At 47.9% G+C, this 18,554-nt stretch overlaps 2 protein-coding genes across 7 annotated transcripts in view; both read right to left on the reverse strand.

Annotated features, from left to right (window-relative positions):
* Positions 1 to 18,554, reverse strand: part of AMN (amnion associated transmembrane protein) — a 145,178-nt gene that overhangs the window by 65,371 nt on the left and 61,253 nt on the right. The gene's annotated exons all lie outside the window — the stretch shown is intronic.
* The window catches only part of TRAF3 (TNF receptor associated factor 3), a 128,671-nt gene that overhangs the window by 48,852 nt on the left and 61,265 nt on the right, over positions 1 to 18,554 (reverse strand). For 5 of the 6 annotated variants that reach the window (XM_066343945.1, XM_066343942.1, XM_066343943.1 and 2 more), the window contains one exon: positions 5,051 to 5,165. The gene's annotated coding sequence lies outside the window, so the exon portion shown is untranslated. Of the gene's footprint in view, positions 1 to 3,798; positions 3,818 to 5,050; positions 5,166 to 18,554 lie in introns of those variants that run through there. The other variant, XM_066343947.1, reaches the window with a different exon arrangement.

The following is an 18,554-nucleotide window of genomic DNA, read 5'->3' on the forward strand; positions in this document are numbered from 1 at the left end:
AGCATCGCCCCCTGGTGGGCAGAGCGTCACCCCTGGTGAGCGTGCCGGGTGGATCCCGGTTGGGTGCATGCGGGAGTCTGTCTGACTATCTCTCCCTGTTTCCAGCTTCAGAGAAATACAAAAAAAAAAAGAACAAGGTTCCGCTAGACAGGAACAACAGACACGCTGCACAAAGAGAGCAAAGGAGGCTACACTAGAGGGGGAGTATGTGGCTAAAAAATGGTACCCGGTCCGGTCAGTGCACGGGGAGCTGAGCAGCAGCCCAGACCAGAGCCTCCGAGAAGCAGCCTCCAGGACGGAGCTGGCATCCTGTTCTATAACTCTGATGTTGCAGTTTCCTTTGAGTAGAATTGTTACTCTCTGATTACATTATTGACTGCTTGCCACATGTTTAGGCATGAATTTGTTATATTTGGAGGCCATATTTTTACCCAAATGAAAACCCCCCCACAAAACCTCATTTGAGAAAATCACTCACTCCCCAAGACGTTCGTTTCTATCCGGCCAGCACTCGGGAAGCCCCCTCACTTAGAAATGACCGAATGGCCGGACTGGGCTCCTTCCACCCCCCTCAATGCTTCCCTTACTCCAGTGATTACTCGTTTGCTCCCTGCATCTGTGATTGCAGTCCAGCCACGTTTTACTGGGAGACCAGAAACTGGAAACAAAAGTACATCTGCTGACAAAGGGTGTTCCAAGACTGGGAAAGCCCGGGGAAAACCAAAAAAGGGAAGCATCAGATAAACAAAGAAAATGACTCCTGCCAGCAAGAAAGTACTGAACACACAGGGTGTGAAAACAAGCTCAGCTCCAGCCTGGCCCAGTCCAGCCGGGGAATGGATTCCCATCCCCGCAATTCCACGGAGGGCGGCGAGGATCGGGGCAGACAGGTGCCTGTAGACCGGTCTCTGGCGATGCACCCGGACGCAGGCGTCATAGAATCCCGACTCTCACCCCACCCGATGCCAGTGCTCTGCCCACGGAGTGGAGGTGCCGATGGCTAACCGGCCCGGGGACAGAACAAGACCAGAGGAGACTAGATTCTCATCCAAACAGGCAACTCATAGTCATTGATTAAAAGCCCTGCTTAGAAGAGACCAGAAGAGAGACAGACACAGACAGACAGACGGACGGATGTAGGTGCAAAGCTAGGAAAACCCCAGTTAGTATACTGATTAAACCATAGTATAAAACTTGGACTTAAATCCTTTAGGAAAACAATGGCTATTTAAGGCCCAGCACTGCCAGTATCCCTTAGTTCATATGACTTAGGTTATCTTAAAAGCGTTCATTCAAGGCCCTGGCCTGTTGGCTCAGTGGTAGAGCATCGGCCCAGAGTGTGTAAGTCCCGGGTTCGATCCCCTACCAGGACTCATAGGAGAGGCGTCCATCAGCTTCTCCACCCCTCCCCCTCTACTTCCTCTCTGTCTCTCTTTCTTCCCCTCCCGCAACCAAGGCTCCATTGGAGCAAAGTTGGCCCTGGCGCTGAGGATGGCTCCATGGCCTCCGCCTCAGGTGCTAGAATAGCTCTAGCTGCAACCGAACAACACCCTAGATGGGCAGAGCATGGCTCCCTGGTGAGCATGCCGGGTGGATCCCCATTGGGCGCATGCAGGAGTCTGTCTCTCTGCCTCCCCGCTTCTCACTTCAGAAAAATACAAAATAAAAAAAGCGTTCATTCAACTATCTGCAAAGCCGCTGTGCCTGTGCTGGCCTGGGGCCATTGTCCCGCCACCTAGACCAGAGGGGCTCAGAGGGCTCAGTCCACTGGCACACAGCGAGAGCGGGGCCGCGGCCAGGTGGAGGAAGCCCCGAGGTGTGCCGGACTGGAAGCTGCAGGGAGCAAGGCTGCTGTTCCTGGAGCACGGGGTCGGCCGGCAAACATGAGCGAAAAGCGCACACGCCGGCCAAGTCAAGTGACGGATTACAATACTGAAATCACCTTTTAGAATAAAGCACGAAAAGAACTGGCTCTTATCCTGTCCTGTTTTGCAGACTCCCATTTGCACCCACGGTCTAAAGACAGGGGCTGCACAGGTGTTGATCAAGAGCCTCTGCCCCTCCCTCCTACGCTCACGGGGCCAGCGCGTCCCCTCCCCCCACGCTCACGAGGCCAGAGCGTCCCCTCCCCCCACGCTCACGAGGCCAGAGCGTCCCCTCCCCCACACGCTCACAGGGCCAGCGCGTCCCCGCTCCAGGCCTCACCCACAGGGTAAGCGTTTAGCTCTGCGCCCTTCTCTGCAAGCTCACTCCGTCTGTCACACCGCGTGGGTGCCTCGCATTCATGCTGCCAACATGGCGCTGGTTGATTTTGGGACTTCCGGTCCCATTTGACCCATCGCCACCTACCCAGAACCACCCACTCCCACCCTGGGGCGGGGGGTGTGACACTGCCAGGAGCCGCTGCCCCAGGCAGAACTGTCCTCCTCCCTGATGGTGACATCCGTCCACTAAGCGAGACCTGTGCGCTGCGCCACCTCCAGCTAACTCTCCCTGGCGCTGTCCCCTCCCTGTCGCGGCGCACACTCTGCGGCCTCCTCCAGCTGAGACAGCCCGTGAGCGGCTCCCGGTGCCAGCCTCCGCATTCCGTGTAAGGGACACCCGGGTCCCCACAGGGCTAAGACGTGCGCGCCTGATACACGACAAAACCAGCCACATGTCTGTGCAGGAGAAACAGGCTGAGGACGGCAGAGACAGTTTTTCAATTAGTTTTTTCCTGTAATATATACAACGTGTTGAGAACTACACAGCTGTAATAAAAAAAAAATGAGGATCTCTATAACCGTCATGGTGTGAGCCTCATGTTATTAAATTAAAAAAAAAAAAGCTTCTACTTCATGCTACCATCTAAGAAAGAGAACTGTTTACACACACACACACACACACACACACACACACACACCACTTACACTAAAAATAGAAAGATGAACCAAAAACTTAAAAAAAAAATAGGTACCTCTGGAGAAGGAAAGAAACAGGGTGGGCAGACCAGGAATGGAACTTAGATTTCTGAAAATATTTTGACACTGGAAATGTTTTATAAACATAGCACACAACATTTTAAAAGCTATTCCTTAAAATAAAAATAAAATAAATGAATCTGTATAACAAGTTGATGGTACAACTAAGGAAGTAGTTCAAGTAACTTTAAAACCTAATTTAGTAGATCATCTCTAGTGGGTGCACACTAAGGAAGCAAGAACTGCAGAAAATCTCAACCTGCCCTCAGTCACGTACCGTCAGTAATGTGTTGGTATGGTTACTCTAAAACTATCATGTATGTTTCATACATTAAAACAGAAGTAATGATGCTCATGTTATGAAACAAGATTTTGCTGCATGAAAAAGATACCATATAAAATCAAAGAACTGAAAACCATGTGATCCTAAATGTGCAATAAAAACATCGATAGGAACTCACGATGTATTTTTACTTAAAAACTGTATTTCCTGGCGTTCCAACAAAAAGGCCTAGAAACAAAATGCAGCCCCATGCCAATGAGCGCGGTCGCACCCAGACTGTAATCTCAAGACGTGATCTTCTACAGAAGGGAAGATGAGCTGCTTAGAGAAATAGCCAATTCCAGGTCTGGGGCAAAAAAAGTACAAAAATCTTCCAAACATCTCACCAGACCAGAAAGCAGGGGGAAAGAAGACTAGGAGTCAAAGGCTCCACTGGCCAAAGGTGGCAAGGCACAATTTTAGCACTTACAAAAACAGTAACTACAATGAATCGAACCATATCACATATTTACATTCTTAAGTGTCTAATGATACTTTTAAACAATTGCTGCTCACCTGTGCGGTGGCCACGGAGCTGTCTTATTGCATTGAGAACCTACAAAGAGAGAGAATTGGGCGTGTCCCCTGCCTTTCCTATTGGGACTGTCCGCTGTACCCAAGTAGTTAAGGAGAGGCGGTTTCTCCCTACCACAGAATTAGTTAATCACGGCAGAGCAAATCTTAACATTTCTAACAGTGTCGGTTTGTGACCTCGAATGACTGAGTCCAGGCCACCACCAGCCCTGACGCCACCAGCAGACGTGTGCCCCTCGGGTGCGGGTGAACGCCACCACCTCGGGGCACCTGTGCGCAAAGCCCGAGCCGGAATGAAACCGGGCCTCTCTGGATCCCCCTCCCAGTTCACCGGAAATACAGGGACGGAAGAACACGTTTGGTGGAAATAGCAAAAGTCTAAATGGGGAATCCTCTGGCTATAGAACCATCAGCCTGGATTTTCCAACACAGAAAATGCAAGGAGCAGAGAGATAGGGAGGAGCAGTCAACTGACTGAGAGGCACGCGGCTCACTGTTTGGACCCCGTTTCACACAAACTATATATAAAAAAAATGGAGACTATTGGGAAAAAACTGAATGGTCCTGAGATTAGGAATAAAACTTTAAATAGCAGTTTTCTGGATTTTATTAATTTATCAAAAATAGCTAGCATGAAATCTCACTTTGGATGCAAACATTCCAAACCCATTTTAATCTTCGTTTTAGTGTTTTCACATAATGAAATAGTTCCTAATTTCAAATACGAAATGCCACTTAATCAGAAATGAGAGATTAATACCCAGGGCATTCTGATCCTTTCCAGACTCCTGAAGAAGGTTAAGGAGCACGCAGTTCGCGTGGTGGAGAGACAGGCGGCTCAGCCCAGGGCCGGCCTCCACCCTCAGCTGCCGGCAGGTACCCCCCTTCCAGGGGAGGGGGGCCTAATGCGGCCCACGGCAGACGCACATGCGCTGCCCTTGGTTTTCAAACTCATTAACCATCACTGGGCCATTACACAGAAAAATAATGTCTATTATCCTCAAACTGTAATGCTGGTCTTAAAAAAAATAAAAACAAGGTCAGACACAGACCAAAATACCCTGCCTGCCGTGCACGGAGGAAACACTCAAATCATCTGTGACGAATGAAACTGCTAGAGCCAAAAATGAGTAAGTCCAGGATGTTTCTGAATTTAATCATTTTTATGCAGAGCAAACAAATAACACCAAGAGAAAGAAACGCATTCAGTTAAAATCTCCTAGTGACATCATACCTGTGTGTCCCGTGCCGTAGGAAGATATGGTCAAGGACAAAGAGAGTCCAGTAAAGAAAGCAGCGAAGCCGCGTCAACCTTGCCCTTCTTCAAAGAATGTGGTGGAGTCCCTGACCTAGGAAGAAGGAGAATACTCGGTTAGCGTGTATCTGGAGAATCGAAAACCTTTGGAAAAGACTTTCAGAATTGTAAAAGTTCTAAAAAAATGATCAAGCAAGAAGTTTTAAAACATTGTTTTTTGAGAGAGAGACAGAGAGAGGAACAGAGGCTGAGAGAGGGGGGAGGGGAGAGAGAGAGAGAGATGAGAAGCATCAACTTGTTGCTCCACTTAGTTGTGCTGACTGCTTCTCATATACGTGCCTCGACCAGGGATCAAGCCGGTGACCTCGGGCTTAAGCTGGCGACCTCGGGATGGTGCAAGATAAAACATTTTCCACCACTCTACAGAAACATGTGCTTTGGGTTTTCCCCATTTCTTTGAGTTGGACACAAATGACAAAGTCCGACTATCTGCAGATCATTTTAATTTTAAAAATCACTTTTATCATGAAGTATCCGCAGACACACAGAAAAGCATAGGTTTACACGCAGTTTCATGAGGTTATTCTACAGATGCTAGTCCACTTGCCGCCCAGGCCAAGGAAGGGGGCATAGCTGGAACTCCAAAAGCATGGGCGCCTCTCTTTGATCCCAAACCCTTCCCTTCCCCTGTAACTATGACCCCTCCAGCTTTATGGATATCGCTCCCCTGCTTTCCTTCAGATCTGTCCCTGGGTGTGCGGTCCTGAGTGTATTCTGTGTGGACGAAGCGCCCTCTCCGTTGTTGCTGTGCCTGTCGCTCATTTGTATTGCTGAGTAATATTCCCTCATTTCCTTAGCCAGCCCCGTCCCCCGGGCGGTTTCTGCTCTGGAGCGACACCAGCACTGTGGAGATCCTTCCGGAACCGCTCTCCCAAGCACGTGGGCACGCATTTCCCGGGTGCACACACCTAGAAGCATGAGTGTCGGTTCCTGGCTCCGTGTTCCACGTGGCTCCTTAAAAGCCAAACTATTTCCCAAAGCAGCTGTGACAACATCCACCCCCACCAGGACGGATGAGTTTCTGTGGTTTTACCCTTTCAGCAAGACTTGTCCGACTCTTTCATTCTTGCTAACTGAATGACTGTGTCGTGGTAGCCCAAGAATTCTTTATTATGCAGAACTTCATAATTATTTTGAATAGAGAATTCATGAAATTTTACATCGGACAGTTGCCAACATGAAGATTTAATTTGGCAACCAAGCCTCTGTGCACTTTCCCAGTGGTTTCCTGCCAGGTGTGACTCCCCACTCTCAGGTCACCAGCTCAGACCCTGACTCCGCCCCCAGGCACGGAGGGGCCTGTGTCGGCTGCCTGCCAAGGAGAGCACCCTAACCCCTGGCCGCGTTAGCTGCCCTCTGTGATCACACACCCAGGGCAAAACGAATGAAGCTTTCCCTTCTTCCTGCGGAACCTACAGATTCTCTTTCCCCAAGAACTTGAATGACATGAGCGTGTGGATCTGGCGACTAGGAGCAACCTACAAGAGAATCTTGCAAGCATGGAGGACGCCGGGGAAGAAACTGGCTGCCCGCAGCCTGCCCGGCCTTAGATCCTCCAATGAGGCGACCAACAGAGCCCCTTTCTACTGGTAACAGGGAGGGCCCAGTGACATCAGAAACGGCCTCATTGATGCAATCACACTTCCAAAAACTACAAATTTTAATCCACTCAAGAAACTGCATAGGTCGGTTAAGGTAACACACACACACACACACACACACACACACACACACACGCACGCATGAACACCCTCAATAGTCTTCCTTCACCTTTTGTAAATCAAAACAGCTATCATGCTGAGTGAAATAAGCCAGACAAAGACAAATACCATAGGGTTTCACAAGGAGGTGGATCTAAAGTACAAAATAAACTAACAAAACAGAAATAGACTCATAGATACAGACAGACAGACTGCCAGCTGTCAAGAGGGGAGGGGGACTGGGCGGGTTGGTGAAAAAAGGTAAAGAGATTAAGCAAAAACAAACCAACCTCCCCTCGTGAACACAGACTACAGTACGGTGATCACCAGAGGGAAGGGGTGGGGTGCAAGACGGTGGGGGGGGGGTGATGGGAGGAGACTTGACTTGGCGTGCTGAACACACAATACAGTGTACAGATGACGTTATAGAGCTGTACACCTGAAATCTACACAAACGTATTAACCAATGTCACCCCAATAAAGCCAATAAAAAATAAAAAACCAAAGTTTACCACCTGAACTTGAACTACATACAATTCTTGCCAACAGCAAGTTAACTCTGAGTTTTTCTTGGCAATGGCTATGATTTATTTGTCACTGTCTGCTAGACACACTTCACTGACCGTTACTAAAGCCCAAGGGTAGTATAAACTTGGGACGACCTCAAAAATGAATTAGGACCCGTTCCGTTTTATTCTGAGGAAGTATTTGCTTAAGATTGATGGAATTTAACAACAAAGCCATCTTGAGCCTAAAAATTTTTACTCACTGATTCAATCTTCTTTAATAGTTTGAGGCTTAGTTTAGGTTTTCTATATTTCTTCTGTAGTTACTTTTACGGGATGGGGGGGCAGTGAGAAGTATCAACTCACAGTTGCTCCACTCTAGCTGTTCACTGCTTGCTTGTCCTATGTGCCTTGACCCAGCAAGCCCAGGGTTTCAACCTACTGACCTCAGTGTTCCACGTCAGTCTCACCAGTGATCTTTCAATTTTATTTCAAAGAACCAATTTTTGGCTTTGTTCATCTTTCCCACTGTAAATTTTCCTTTTTTTTTTTTTTAATTAATTTATTTATTTATTCATTTTAGAGAGAAGAGGGAGAGACAGAGAGAGAGAGAGAGAGAGGAGAGAAGGAGCTGGAAGCATCAAGTCCCATATGTGCCTTGACCGGGCAAGCCCAGGGGTTCGAACCGGCAATCTCAGTATTTCCAGGTCGACGCTCCATCCACTGCGCCACCACAGGTCAGGCAGTAAATTTTCCATTTAATTCTGCTCTTATTTTTATTATTCTCTTCCTTTAGGCCCCCCCCCATTCTTTTTCTAATTTTTAATTAGAATGATGCTTAGCCTACTAGTCTTAAGCTTTTTGACTTTTCGAAGGCTATAAATCTCCATTACAGCTTTGGCTGCATTCTACAACTTCTGATACATAGTATTCTCATTATCATACAGTTAAAAATATTTTCTAACATCCATTATATCATCTTCTTGTACTCACATTAAAAAAAAAAACTATTTCTAAACTTTTAGGGATTTTATTATTACCTTTTTTACTGATTTATATATAGCTCAATTCTACTGAGGTCAGATATTGCAATCTATTATCACTGTAACACTACTTTGAAATGTATTTGAGATTTGCACTATATAGCCCAGTATTGGTCAATTTTTACAAATGTCTTATGTGTGCTTGAAAATAAAGTTTCTGGATGGAATGTTATTTATCTGTACATCAGACCAAGAGTAAGAGTATGACTCTTTTAAATGTTTAAAACATCTGTGCTTACAGATTTTTTTGTTTGTGTTTTGGTCTGTTTATTCTATCAGTTACTAAAAGAATTTTCCATCTGGTATCCTTTTCCTTCTACTTGAAGTTCCTTTAAAATTTCCTGTAGTACAGTTCTGCTGCCCATACGTGCTGTCAGCTTTTACTGGCCTAGAAATTTTGATTTCACTTTCATTTGTGAAAGAAATTTTACTGAGTACAGTATCCTAAACTTAAGGCTCTTTTAAAATGTCATTCTGGCCTGACCAGGTGGAGGTGCAGTGGATAGAGCGTTGGCCCGGGATGCTAAGGACCCAGGCTCGAAACCTCGAGGTCACTGGCTTGAGCACAGGGTCGTCAGCTTGAGCATGGGATCATAGACATAACCCCATGGTCGCTGGCTTGAGCAAGGAAGGGGCCATTAGCTCGGCTGGAGCCCCCCGGTCAAGGCACGTATGAGAAAGCAATCAATGAACAACTAAAGTGCCGCAACTATGAGTTGATGCTTCTCATCTCTCTCCCTTCCTGTCTGTCTGCCTGTCTCTCCTCGTTTAAAGAACAAAGAAGAAAATAAAATTTAAAATGTCATTCTGTTGTCTTCTGGCTGGCACAAGTTCTCACTGGAAGTTGCTGTCATTGTGTCTTTTTTCTTCTGTGATGTCTTTTCTTTCGCTGCTTTTTAAGATTTTTTTTCTCTTTATCACTGGTTCCTCAGCAATTGAATTATGTGCTACCCTTGGTATGGTTTTCTTTGATTACTCTAATAAAGAGTTTTTGTGCCTCGTGGTTTATAGTTTTCATCAAATTTGGACATTTTAGTCATTATTTCTTCAATTACTTTCCCCATTCCCTCCGCTTACTCTGGAACTGCAGTTAACGGTTCGTTTCTACTCAAAGGTCACTAGTGCTTTGTGATTGTGTTCACTTTCTCCTCTGCACTGCAATTTGGATAGTTGCTATTGCTATGTCTGATGTTCACCAATCTTTTCCTCTGTAGTGTTAATTCGCTGTTAATCTTCCGGCTGCATTGTTCAGTTATTATATATATTTTTTTATCTCTGATGTTCTATTTCAGTCTTTTTTTTATATCTCTCGTTTCATTCACTGCTCATTTTCCTTTACATTCTTGAACACATGCAGCCTGTTCATAAGTTAATTTAATGTCTCTGTCAGCGAATCCCAGCATCTCTGTTATTTTGGGGTCTGTTTCTTTTTTTTTTTTGTATTTTTCTGAAGCTGGAAACGGGGAGAGACAGTCAGACAGACTCCCGCATGCGCCCGACGGGGATCCACCCGGCACGCCCACCATGGGGCGACGCTCTGCCCACCAGGGGGTGATGCTCTGCCCCTCCGGGGCGTCGCTCTGCCATGACCAGAGCCACTCTAGCGCCTGGGGCAGAGGCCAAGGAGCCATCCCCAGCGCCTGGGCCATCTTTGCTCCAATGGAGCCTTGGCTGCGGGAGGGGAAGAGAGAGACAGAGAGGAAGGAGGGGGTGGGGGTGGAGAAGCAAATGGGCGCTTCTCCTGTGTGCCCTGGCCGGAAATCGAACCCAGGTCCCCCGCACGCCAGGCCGACGCTCTACCGCTGAGCCAACCGGCCAGGGCCATTTTGGGGTCTGTTTCTATTGACTGATATTCCTTCTGGTTTACATCACATTTTCTTGCTTCTCTGCATTCCTGGTCATTTTTATGAGATGCTAGACACTGAAAACTCACTATCACATTGTTGAATGTTAGATTTTATTGTATCCTTTTAACTATAGTTAGGGCTTTTCTTTCTCCTGGGGCTGCGGTTAAGCTACTGGGACTCAGTTGGGCAGCCCCGTAGAGAGATTATCTAGGGGATAATTAATCCCCACGTGATGCTCCACGTGAGGAAAGGCTGCCCTGCACCCCCACTAACGGAGGTGTAAACACAGCCTGACGGGGCTCTCTCCGACACTGCCCGCGGGGTGAGCGCTCTCAGCCCTGCGCCACGTGAGGAAAGGCTGCCCTGCACCCCCACTAACGGAGGTGTAAACACTGCCCGCGGGGCTCTCTCCGACACCGCCCGCGGGGTGAGCGCTCTCAGCCCTGCGCGACAGCCACAAATTGTTCAGCCTACTCCTTTCTGAAGGTCCCTGTCCTGGCTTTGCGCCGTCTCCTCTTGTGCAGTGCACACCAGTGCTCAGCCAGTCTCTAGGGGTCTAGTTAGTTCTCTGCGTGGCTCCCGCCTCGCCTCTACTTTAGCCCTCCCATTGCAGCTGCCTTGTCCTCCCCCAAATTCTGATCTCTGTTCTGTCACTTCCGTACGGTCTGTGGGCTCGTTTGGCTTCTCCCTCCTGCCCCGTGAGGCAGAACACGGCCAGGGTCGGCACACTACAGCCTGAGGGGCAAATCGAACCTACTGCCTGTTTCCATAAATACGCTTTCACTGGAACATATCTATACCCACTCGTTGAAACACTCGGTGTGAAAACAGTCAAAGACAAAGGCCGAGAGTTGAGTCGTGTCGCTAAGACCACGTGGTCTGCAAAGCCTAAGATACTTACTCTCCAGCCCATGACAGAACAAGTTTGTGGACCCTGCTCTATGAACTGAGCCGGAATAACTGTAGGGCTCCTTCCACCTGTTCCCCTTATTTCAGGGAACTTGGGCCCAACCTATATGCTGACCAATGTCTGCAAACTGTTGTTTCATATATTTTTGTCTGTTTTTCAAGTTGTTTCAGATGGGAGTCAGGTGGGCATAGGGTGCGAGGTGAGGGAAGCACTTGTCTCAAGAACAAATTTGAAAGGAGTGCAAAAAACTCAGTAATAGATAAAATCAAAATGAATGCAAAAAAAAAAAATCCATGAGAAACAAAATATTAAAATCTGAAATAGTAAAGCATTGACCTGGAATGCTGAGGCCCCTGGTTCAAAACCCTGCAAGGCACATACAAGAAGCAACTATGAATTGCTGCTTCCTGCTCTTCCCCCGCCCCCTGCTTTACTCTCTCTCTCTCTCTCTCTCTCTCTCTCTCTTTCTGCTCTCTAAAATAATAAAATCACTTTTAAAATATCTGAGGCCCTGGCCAGTTTGCTCAGTGGAGAGAGCTGTCAGCCTGGCCTGTGGACGTACCGGGTTCAATCCCTGGTCAGGGCGCACATGAGAAGCGACCATCTACTTCTCCACCCCTCCCCCTTCTCTCTCTCTTCCCCTCTCGCAGCTACTGGCTCAACTGGTTTGAGCATCAGCCTCAGGCACTGAGGATAGCTCAATTGATTCAAGCATCGGCCCCAGAAGGGGATTTCCAGATGGATCCTGGTCAAGGCACATGTAGGAGTCTCTCTCCCCTCCTCTCACTTAAAAAAAAAACACACCAAAAACTGAAATAAAGGCAGTATCAGTAACAGTGCCAAGTTGAGCTATATTACAGCTAAGGAAAAAGGAAAAATCATTCATACTGATCCTGTCTTTACTTAAAATTTGATATTTTTCATCACAGATTTTTTTTTTTGCATCAAATTTGATTTTCTTAAAGATACTTCATTAAAATTGTATTAATCTCAATTACTGAGCTTTTTGGTGTCCCCTTAAATTTTGCACCTGAGACACTAACTGCCTTGGTCCCCTCTCCCTAGTCCTGGCAGAGTGAGTCTGGTGGTGGAAATGGAAGACTTCAGACAAACTTCCCAGTGAGCAGAATCACACTAACACATTGTAACTACCACAGTTTATCAGAACTAGCAAACTCAACATTTCCTTTCTCAGGGATATCAGAAACAGAAAGGCTTCAATGTGATACACAAATCTCTAACTCTACTCGGAACAAACAGGTCTTACAGGTACCAGATCCCACAGTTCCCACATGCCCACTTTGTAGACAGGGAAGTCCTATAAGAGCGGAACAGCTTTCTTATAATTACTAAGTATGTGCCTCGAAGAGTGACTGTACAACATCTCTGCCCGGTAATCACGCACATTGGGAGCTGTGGTCACAACATGAGGTATGCCGCAGCCACCACGCAGCACCTGCTACCCAGTCAATTCAGTGGTTGGTGAACATGTGCGCCCACTCTCTGGACATGATGGTTCAGTGGAAGCAAATCAACCAACAGACTTCCTTTCCTGATTTTGTAGGCGTCCCATCCTTCTGAAATCAGCCAGCCCATCTCCTAATAAGCTGTCCCAGCTGCCACTCCAATAAAGGTGTCAGGAAGGCGCCAGCCAAGCAGAGGCCCGGCTCCTCCACAGGGAATAAGAGAATGAATGTCTAGGCCCTGGCCAGTTGGCTCAGTGGTAGAGCGTCGGCCCAGTGTGTGGAAGTCCTAGTTTCGATTCCCGGTTGGGGTACAAAGGAGAGGCGCCCATCTGCTTCTCCACCCCTCCCCCTCTCCTTCCTCTCTGTCTCTCTCTTCCCCTCCCGCAGCCAAGGCTCCATTGGAGCAAAGTTGGCCCGGGCACTGAGGATGGCTCCATGGCCTCCACCTCAGGCACTAGAATAGCTCCGGTTGCAATGGAGCAATGGCACAGATGGGCAGAGCATCGCCCCCTGGTGGGCATGCCAGGTGGATCCCGGTCGGGCGCATGCGGGAGTCCATCTCTCTGCCTCCCCACTTCTCACTTAAGAAAAATACAAAAAAAAGAGAATGAACGTCTACACAGAAGCTGACTTCCACATGTTCTCTACACTGCTCCTTTCACTCTCTAAGCCACAGGTGCAGGAACGTGCTTTCAAATGATGTCATGACCAAAAAAAAAGGGGGGGTGGTTAATTAAAAATTTTATGGATTTCAGTTTAGCGGAGTAACAAAGACTATAAAATTAAATTATTATTACTTTTATGAAGAAACACTCCAGAACTCATGATATTCAAATTAATTTAACAATCAGATGCCGTTCAAAGTCACGAAGCACCCCACTCCCCTCCCCTCCCTGGTCTGCCCTCTGACCTGGCTTGGGCCAGGGCTCGCCCCTCCCACCTTGGCTCAGCAGGCCAAGACCTGCTCCCTCATCAGGAGGGGGGCCTGAAACTGCTCCCTGCCCCTCTCCTACACCCCCCACTGTCCAGTCGAACACGTCAGCCTCAAGACTCCATTCCTGACATCTACCACTTACACTAACCTCATGGCTTCTCACTAAGCTTCAGGGCAGGCGCCACGCTCGACTTATCCCAGGCACACGCGGCAGACACTTGCTTTCTGGGGGGAGCTAAACCCCCCTAAGCATCTTCCCACTACCCTTCCCCTCCCAGAGAAAGGGGCCCTCCTCCAACCCCGTTTCCTCTCCGGGGGCGCCGATCGTTAACATCACAAGCTGTACTGGCCTCGCTTCTCTTCTCCCTCGCCTGACTGTGTGCTTTCGAAGACAGAAACGTGTCTTCTTCAGGTCCACATCCTCAGCACTCAGAAGGGCCCCCACTACGGTATGCATGCGATACAAGGGCCCACACCACAGTGTGCATTCCACACAAGGGCCCCCACCACGGTGTGCATTCAATATGCATTAGTCATCGTTACTATTAACTCATTCCTACGGTCGGTCGTTTATTCCTCACGATTCTATAAACACCTTCCCCGTCCCCCATTACAGATGAGGAGACAGGAGCACAAAGACCCAACAACTCCTCAACAACGCTGTCTGTTACCAGGCAGTGACGGCATTAGCAAAGGCCCGCTCGTGACCTCTGACCCTGTGTGCACCAACCACGGTGGACGCTGTAAGGCCAGACTAGCCGTCCACATCTCAGATTATCTCTAGAAGCTTACCCCATGGCCCACGTCTCTCCCGGGACTGCTGAGGAACTAAGACACAATGACGTTCTGCGACCTGCCCACAGTCTGAGTCGCCAGGACTGAAATCTGGGTTGCGGGGGCCAGTGTGCCCCATGGAGACTTGGCCACAGGTTTCTCCGTGTCTCTGACACCTGTGCGTTCAAATCCTGGGCAGTCATCCAATTCCTTATCAAGAGGCAAAACACCCGCCTCAAAATTCCCCGAACATCCATAATGCCAAACAGGTACATTTGTCTCTTTTTAACAACAAAGCACCTTTTCTCATTGTTTTGAGTTTCAGCACTGCCGTCCAGGACTAACGAGACTAACACTGCCTTCCCAACGGGTGCACCACGGGGGGCCCCCACCTTCCTTCCACTGGACCAGGAAGGCCACTGCTGCCTTCACAGGCCACTTGGACATCCTGGCCAGGTGACATTTTTTTTTTTTTGTATTTTTCTGAAGCTGGAAACGGGGAGAGACAGACAGACTTCCGCATGCGCCCAACCGGGATCCACCCGGCACGCCCACCAGGGGGTGATGCTCTGCCCACCAGGGGGCGATGCTCTGCCCCTCCGGGGGGTCGCTCTGCTGTGACCAGAGCCACTCCAGTGCCTGGGGCAGAGGCCAAGGAACCATCCCCAGTGCCCAGGCCATCTTTGCTCCAATGGAGCTTTGGCTGCGGGAGGGGAAGAGAGAGACAGAGAGGAAGGAGCGGGGGGGGGGGGGGGGAGATGGAGAAGCAAATGGGCGCTTCTCCTATGTGCCCTGGCCGGGAATCAAACCCGGGTCCCCCGCACGCCAGGTCGACGCTCTACCGCTGAGCCAACCGGCCAGGGCCAGGTGACATTTTTTTTCGCAGCATTTAAGTAAGAATTTGCTTAGTTTTCTAGCTACTGTAATATGAAAATGGACTAGAATGATTTGGTTTACATTTGCAAAGCACTATCAAAGCAGATCTAATCAGGAAGAGGGAAACAACTGGTTAAAGAGTGGACGGACCACCTCGTGCTACTGGGCAATGGTGAAGACTAGTATTCTCGGGTGAAGGAAGCCGTGGTCAAGGCGGCACCATGATGGTGACGGTCTTTGGCATGGGGACAGGTTTCTCTCAAGTCTTATTCACCCGAAATCCCAATCAAACCCACTACACAGAGGCTTACTCTCGTCCTAAAGTACAGTGTTGGATATATTTCCACAGTTAGGTCAAGTTGTGTTGAACATTTAAGATATCTAGGGTAGCCTGACCTGTGGTGGCGCAGTGGAAAAAGCATCGACCTGGAATGCTGAGGTAGCCGGTTCGAAATCCTGGACTTGCCTGGTCAAGGCACATATGGGAGTTGATGCTTCCTGCTCCTCCCTCCCCCTTCTCTCTCTCTCATTCTCTCTCCTCTCTAAAAATTAATAAAAGAAAAATTAAAAAAAAAAAAAGATATCTAGGGTAATATTTCTAGGACCTCCTTGAATTTACTATTCTTCATGTTACATAAACCCTCTAGAATAAATCTACTGTACTTCCCACTCAAGGGTGACCCCACTGGTAAAACTGCCAGACCCATCAGCACAGAGCTCCCCACATAGAGCCCTAACAATCAGGTTATTCTAATGAGAGCTGCACAAGGTGCAGCTAAATGTCTATCTAATCAATCTTTCAAATAAACTATAGTTTGCAATGTTGACTTTTGCTTAATATAGTTATAATTCATTGCCATTTACTCAGTGAATTGAAACAGAGATGTGTAACACAACAATATTAAATCTCAGTTTTCCCCCCATATTAATCAATATTCTAAAAATATTTATTGGTTGATTATATCAGTGGTAGTCATCCTGGTCCCTACCGCCCACTAGTGGGCGTTCCAGCTTTCATGGTGGGTGGTAGCGGAGCAACCAAAGTATAAATAAAAAGATTTAACTATAGTAAGTTGTTTTATAAAGATTTATTCTGCCAAACGTAGCGAAAATCCGACATAAAGTACTTGGTAAGTAATTATTATTATATGCTTTAACTTGCTGTAACTCTGCTTTATAAATTTTATAGAGTTACTTCCCTACTTTATAAATCACCATTACTGTGGAACCAGTGGGTGGTTAGAAAATTTTACTAATAACAGAGATACAAAAGTAGGCGGTAGGTATAAAAAGCTTGACTACCCCTGGATTATAGAGAGAGAGAGGAAAGGGGGGGGGGGGAGAGAGAGAAATATCAGTTTGTTGTTCCACTTATTTATGCATTCATTGGTTGATTCTTGTATGTGCCCTGAGCGGGGATCGAACCCGCGAACTTGGTGTTTCAGGATGACACTTTAACCAACTGAGCTACCCAGCCAGGGCTCAGAAATTGATCAGTATTTTGAACTAAAATATTCTACTGTCAACATTTCTTATAGGAGTACAATGGTAATTTTAGTAATATTTTCTACTGCAAAAAAATGAGAAATCTTTATTTTTAGGTTAGAGCAGAGCTAGCTACTCACGATCCCAGGATAGACTCAACAAGCCAGAAGTGCCCAGGGGGGGCAGAGCATGGGCACCGTCATCCCCACAGTGCCCGCATCATGGCTTGCACCCAGCACTCAGCTTGTCCCAGATGGTCCAGGCATTTGGGGCCAAAGCTAGGCTTGTCTGACCTCAGGGTCCATCTCTGTCCACTCTCACAAGTACCGGATAAGTATATTCCGAACGACTGCAACCTTCCCCCAAACTGGTGCCTGTTATGAAAGAGAATTTCCTATAAATTGAACTATCAAAAGTAACAAGGCAAGCCTGACCAGGCGATAGCGCAGTGGGTAGAGCGTTGGACTGGGATGCGGAGGACCCAGGTTCAAAACCCTGAGGTCGCCGACTTGAATGTGGGGTCACAGATGTGACCCCATGGTCGCTGGCTTGAGTTCAAAGTGCTGGCTTGAGCAAGGAGTCACTCGCTCTGCTGTAGCCCCTCGGTCAAGGCACATATGAGAAAGCAATCACTGAACAACTAAGCTGCCGCTACGAGGAATCGATGCTTCTCATCTCTCTTCCTTCCTGTCTGTCCCTATCTGTCCCTCTCTCACACACACAAAAGTAACGAGGCAGGTTTTATCAGTTTCTCAAATGACCTCATTCTCCTCAAAAATCTCTACACTACAGCCCTGGCCGGTTGGCTCAGTGGTAGAGTGTCAGCCTGGAGTGCAGAAGTCCTGGGTTCGATTCCCGGCCAGGGCACACAGGAGAAGCACCCATCTGCTTCTCCACCCCTCCCCCTCTCCTTCCTCTCTGTCTCTCTCTTCCCCTCCCGCAGCCGAGGCTCCATTGGAGCAAAGATGGCCCGGGCGCTGGGGATGGCTCCTTGGCCTCTGCCCCAGGCGCTAGAGTGGCTCTGGTCGCAACAGAGCGACGCCCCGGGTGGGCAGAGCATCGCCCCCTGGTGGGCGTGCCGGGTGGATCCCGGTTGGGCGCATGTGGGAGTCTGTCTCTCCCCGTTTCCAGCTTCAGAAAAAAAAAAAAAATCTCTGCACTACAATTAGAATGAGCTGTTTAAATTTGCAACACAACTTTGTTCACTTGCACGAAAAAGAACCTGGGGAATAACAAAGGAGGAAGGGCCCACTGTGGACACTAGCCTCGCCGTGGCCGGGCCCAGTGGGCAAGGCGAGTCCCAGCACACCGAGAGCCGCGGCCAAGCAGCCGCAGTGCCAGGGCGTGGGCACAGGCCAGGCACCCTCCTCAGAGAGGTGGCTGGTGACGAGAGGGCCAGGCACAGTAAGGGCATGTGCACGCATGACACGCCATTTATCAAGGCCTCCCTGAGAGAGGACGTTCAAGCCACAACCCGGAGAATCGGTAGAAATGAACTATTTCTGCAGTTTTCAGACTTTAAAATTATAAACACAGGAAAGCACAGTAAAAAAAACAAACAAACAAGTGCTAAGCAAAAAAAAAAAAAAGAAACTGGACTGCTGTTTGTCACTACCCACACAAATTAACTCAATGACCGAAATAGAAGATGAGAAACAATGTATTTCCCAGAAGAAAACATGGGCACTGAACTCATGGACCTTGGTCTCAGAGACAATTTTATGGATTTGACTTCAAAGGCAAGGGACATAAAAGCAAAAATAAATGAATGGAACTGTATTAAACTAAAAAGCTTCGTTGATTAAAAAAAAACCACCAAAAATAAAACTAAAAAGCCTCTACACAGAAAATAAACCATCAAAACAAAAACAAAATAAAGCAA

The sequence above is a fragment of the Saccopteryx leptura genome, chromosome 6 (assembly GCF_036850995.1).
Source record: "Saccopteryx leptura isolate mSacLep1 chromosome 6, mSacLep1_pri_phased_curated, whole genome shotgun sequence".
NCBI classification, from domain to species: Eukaryota; Metazoa; Chordata; class Mammalia; order Chiroptera; family Emballonuridae; genus Saccopteryx; species Saccopteryx leptura.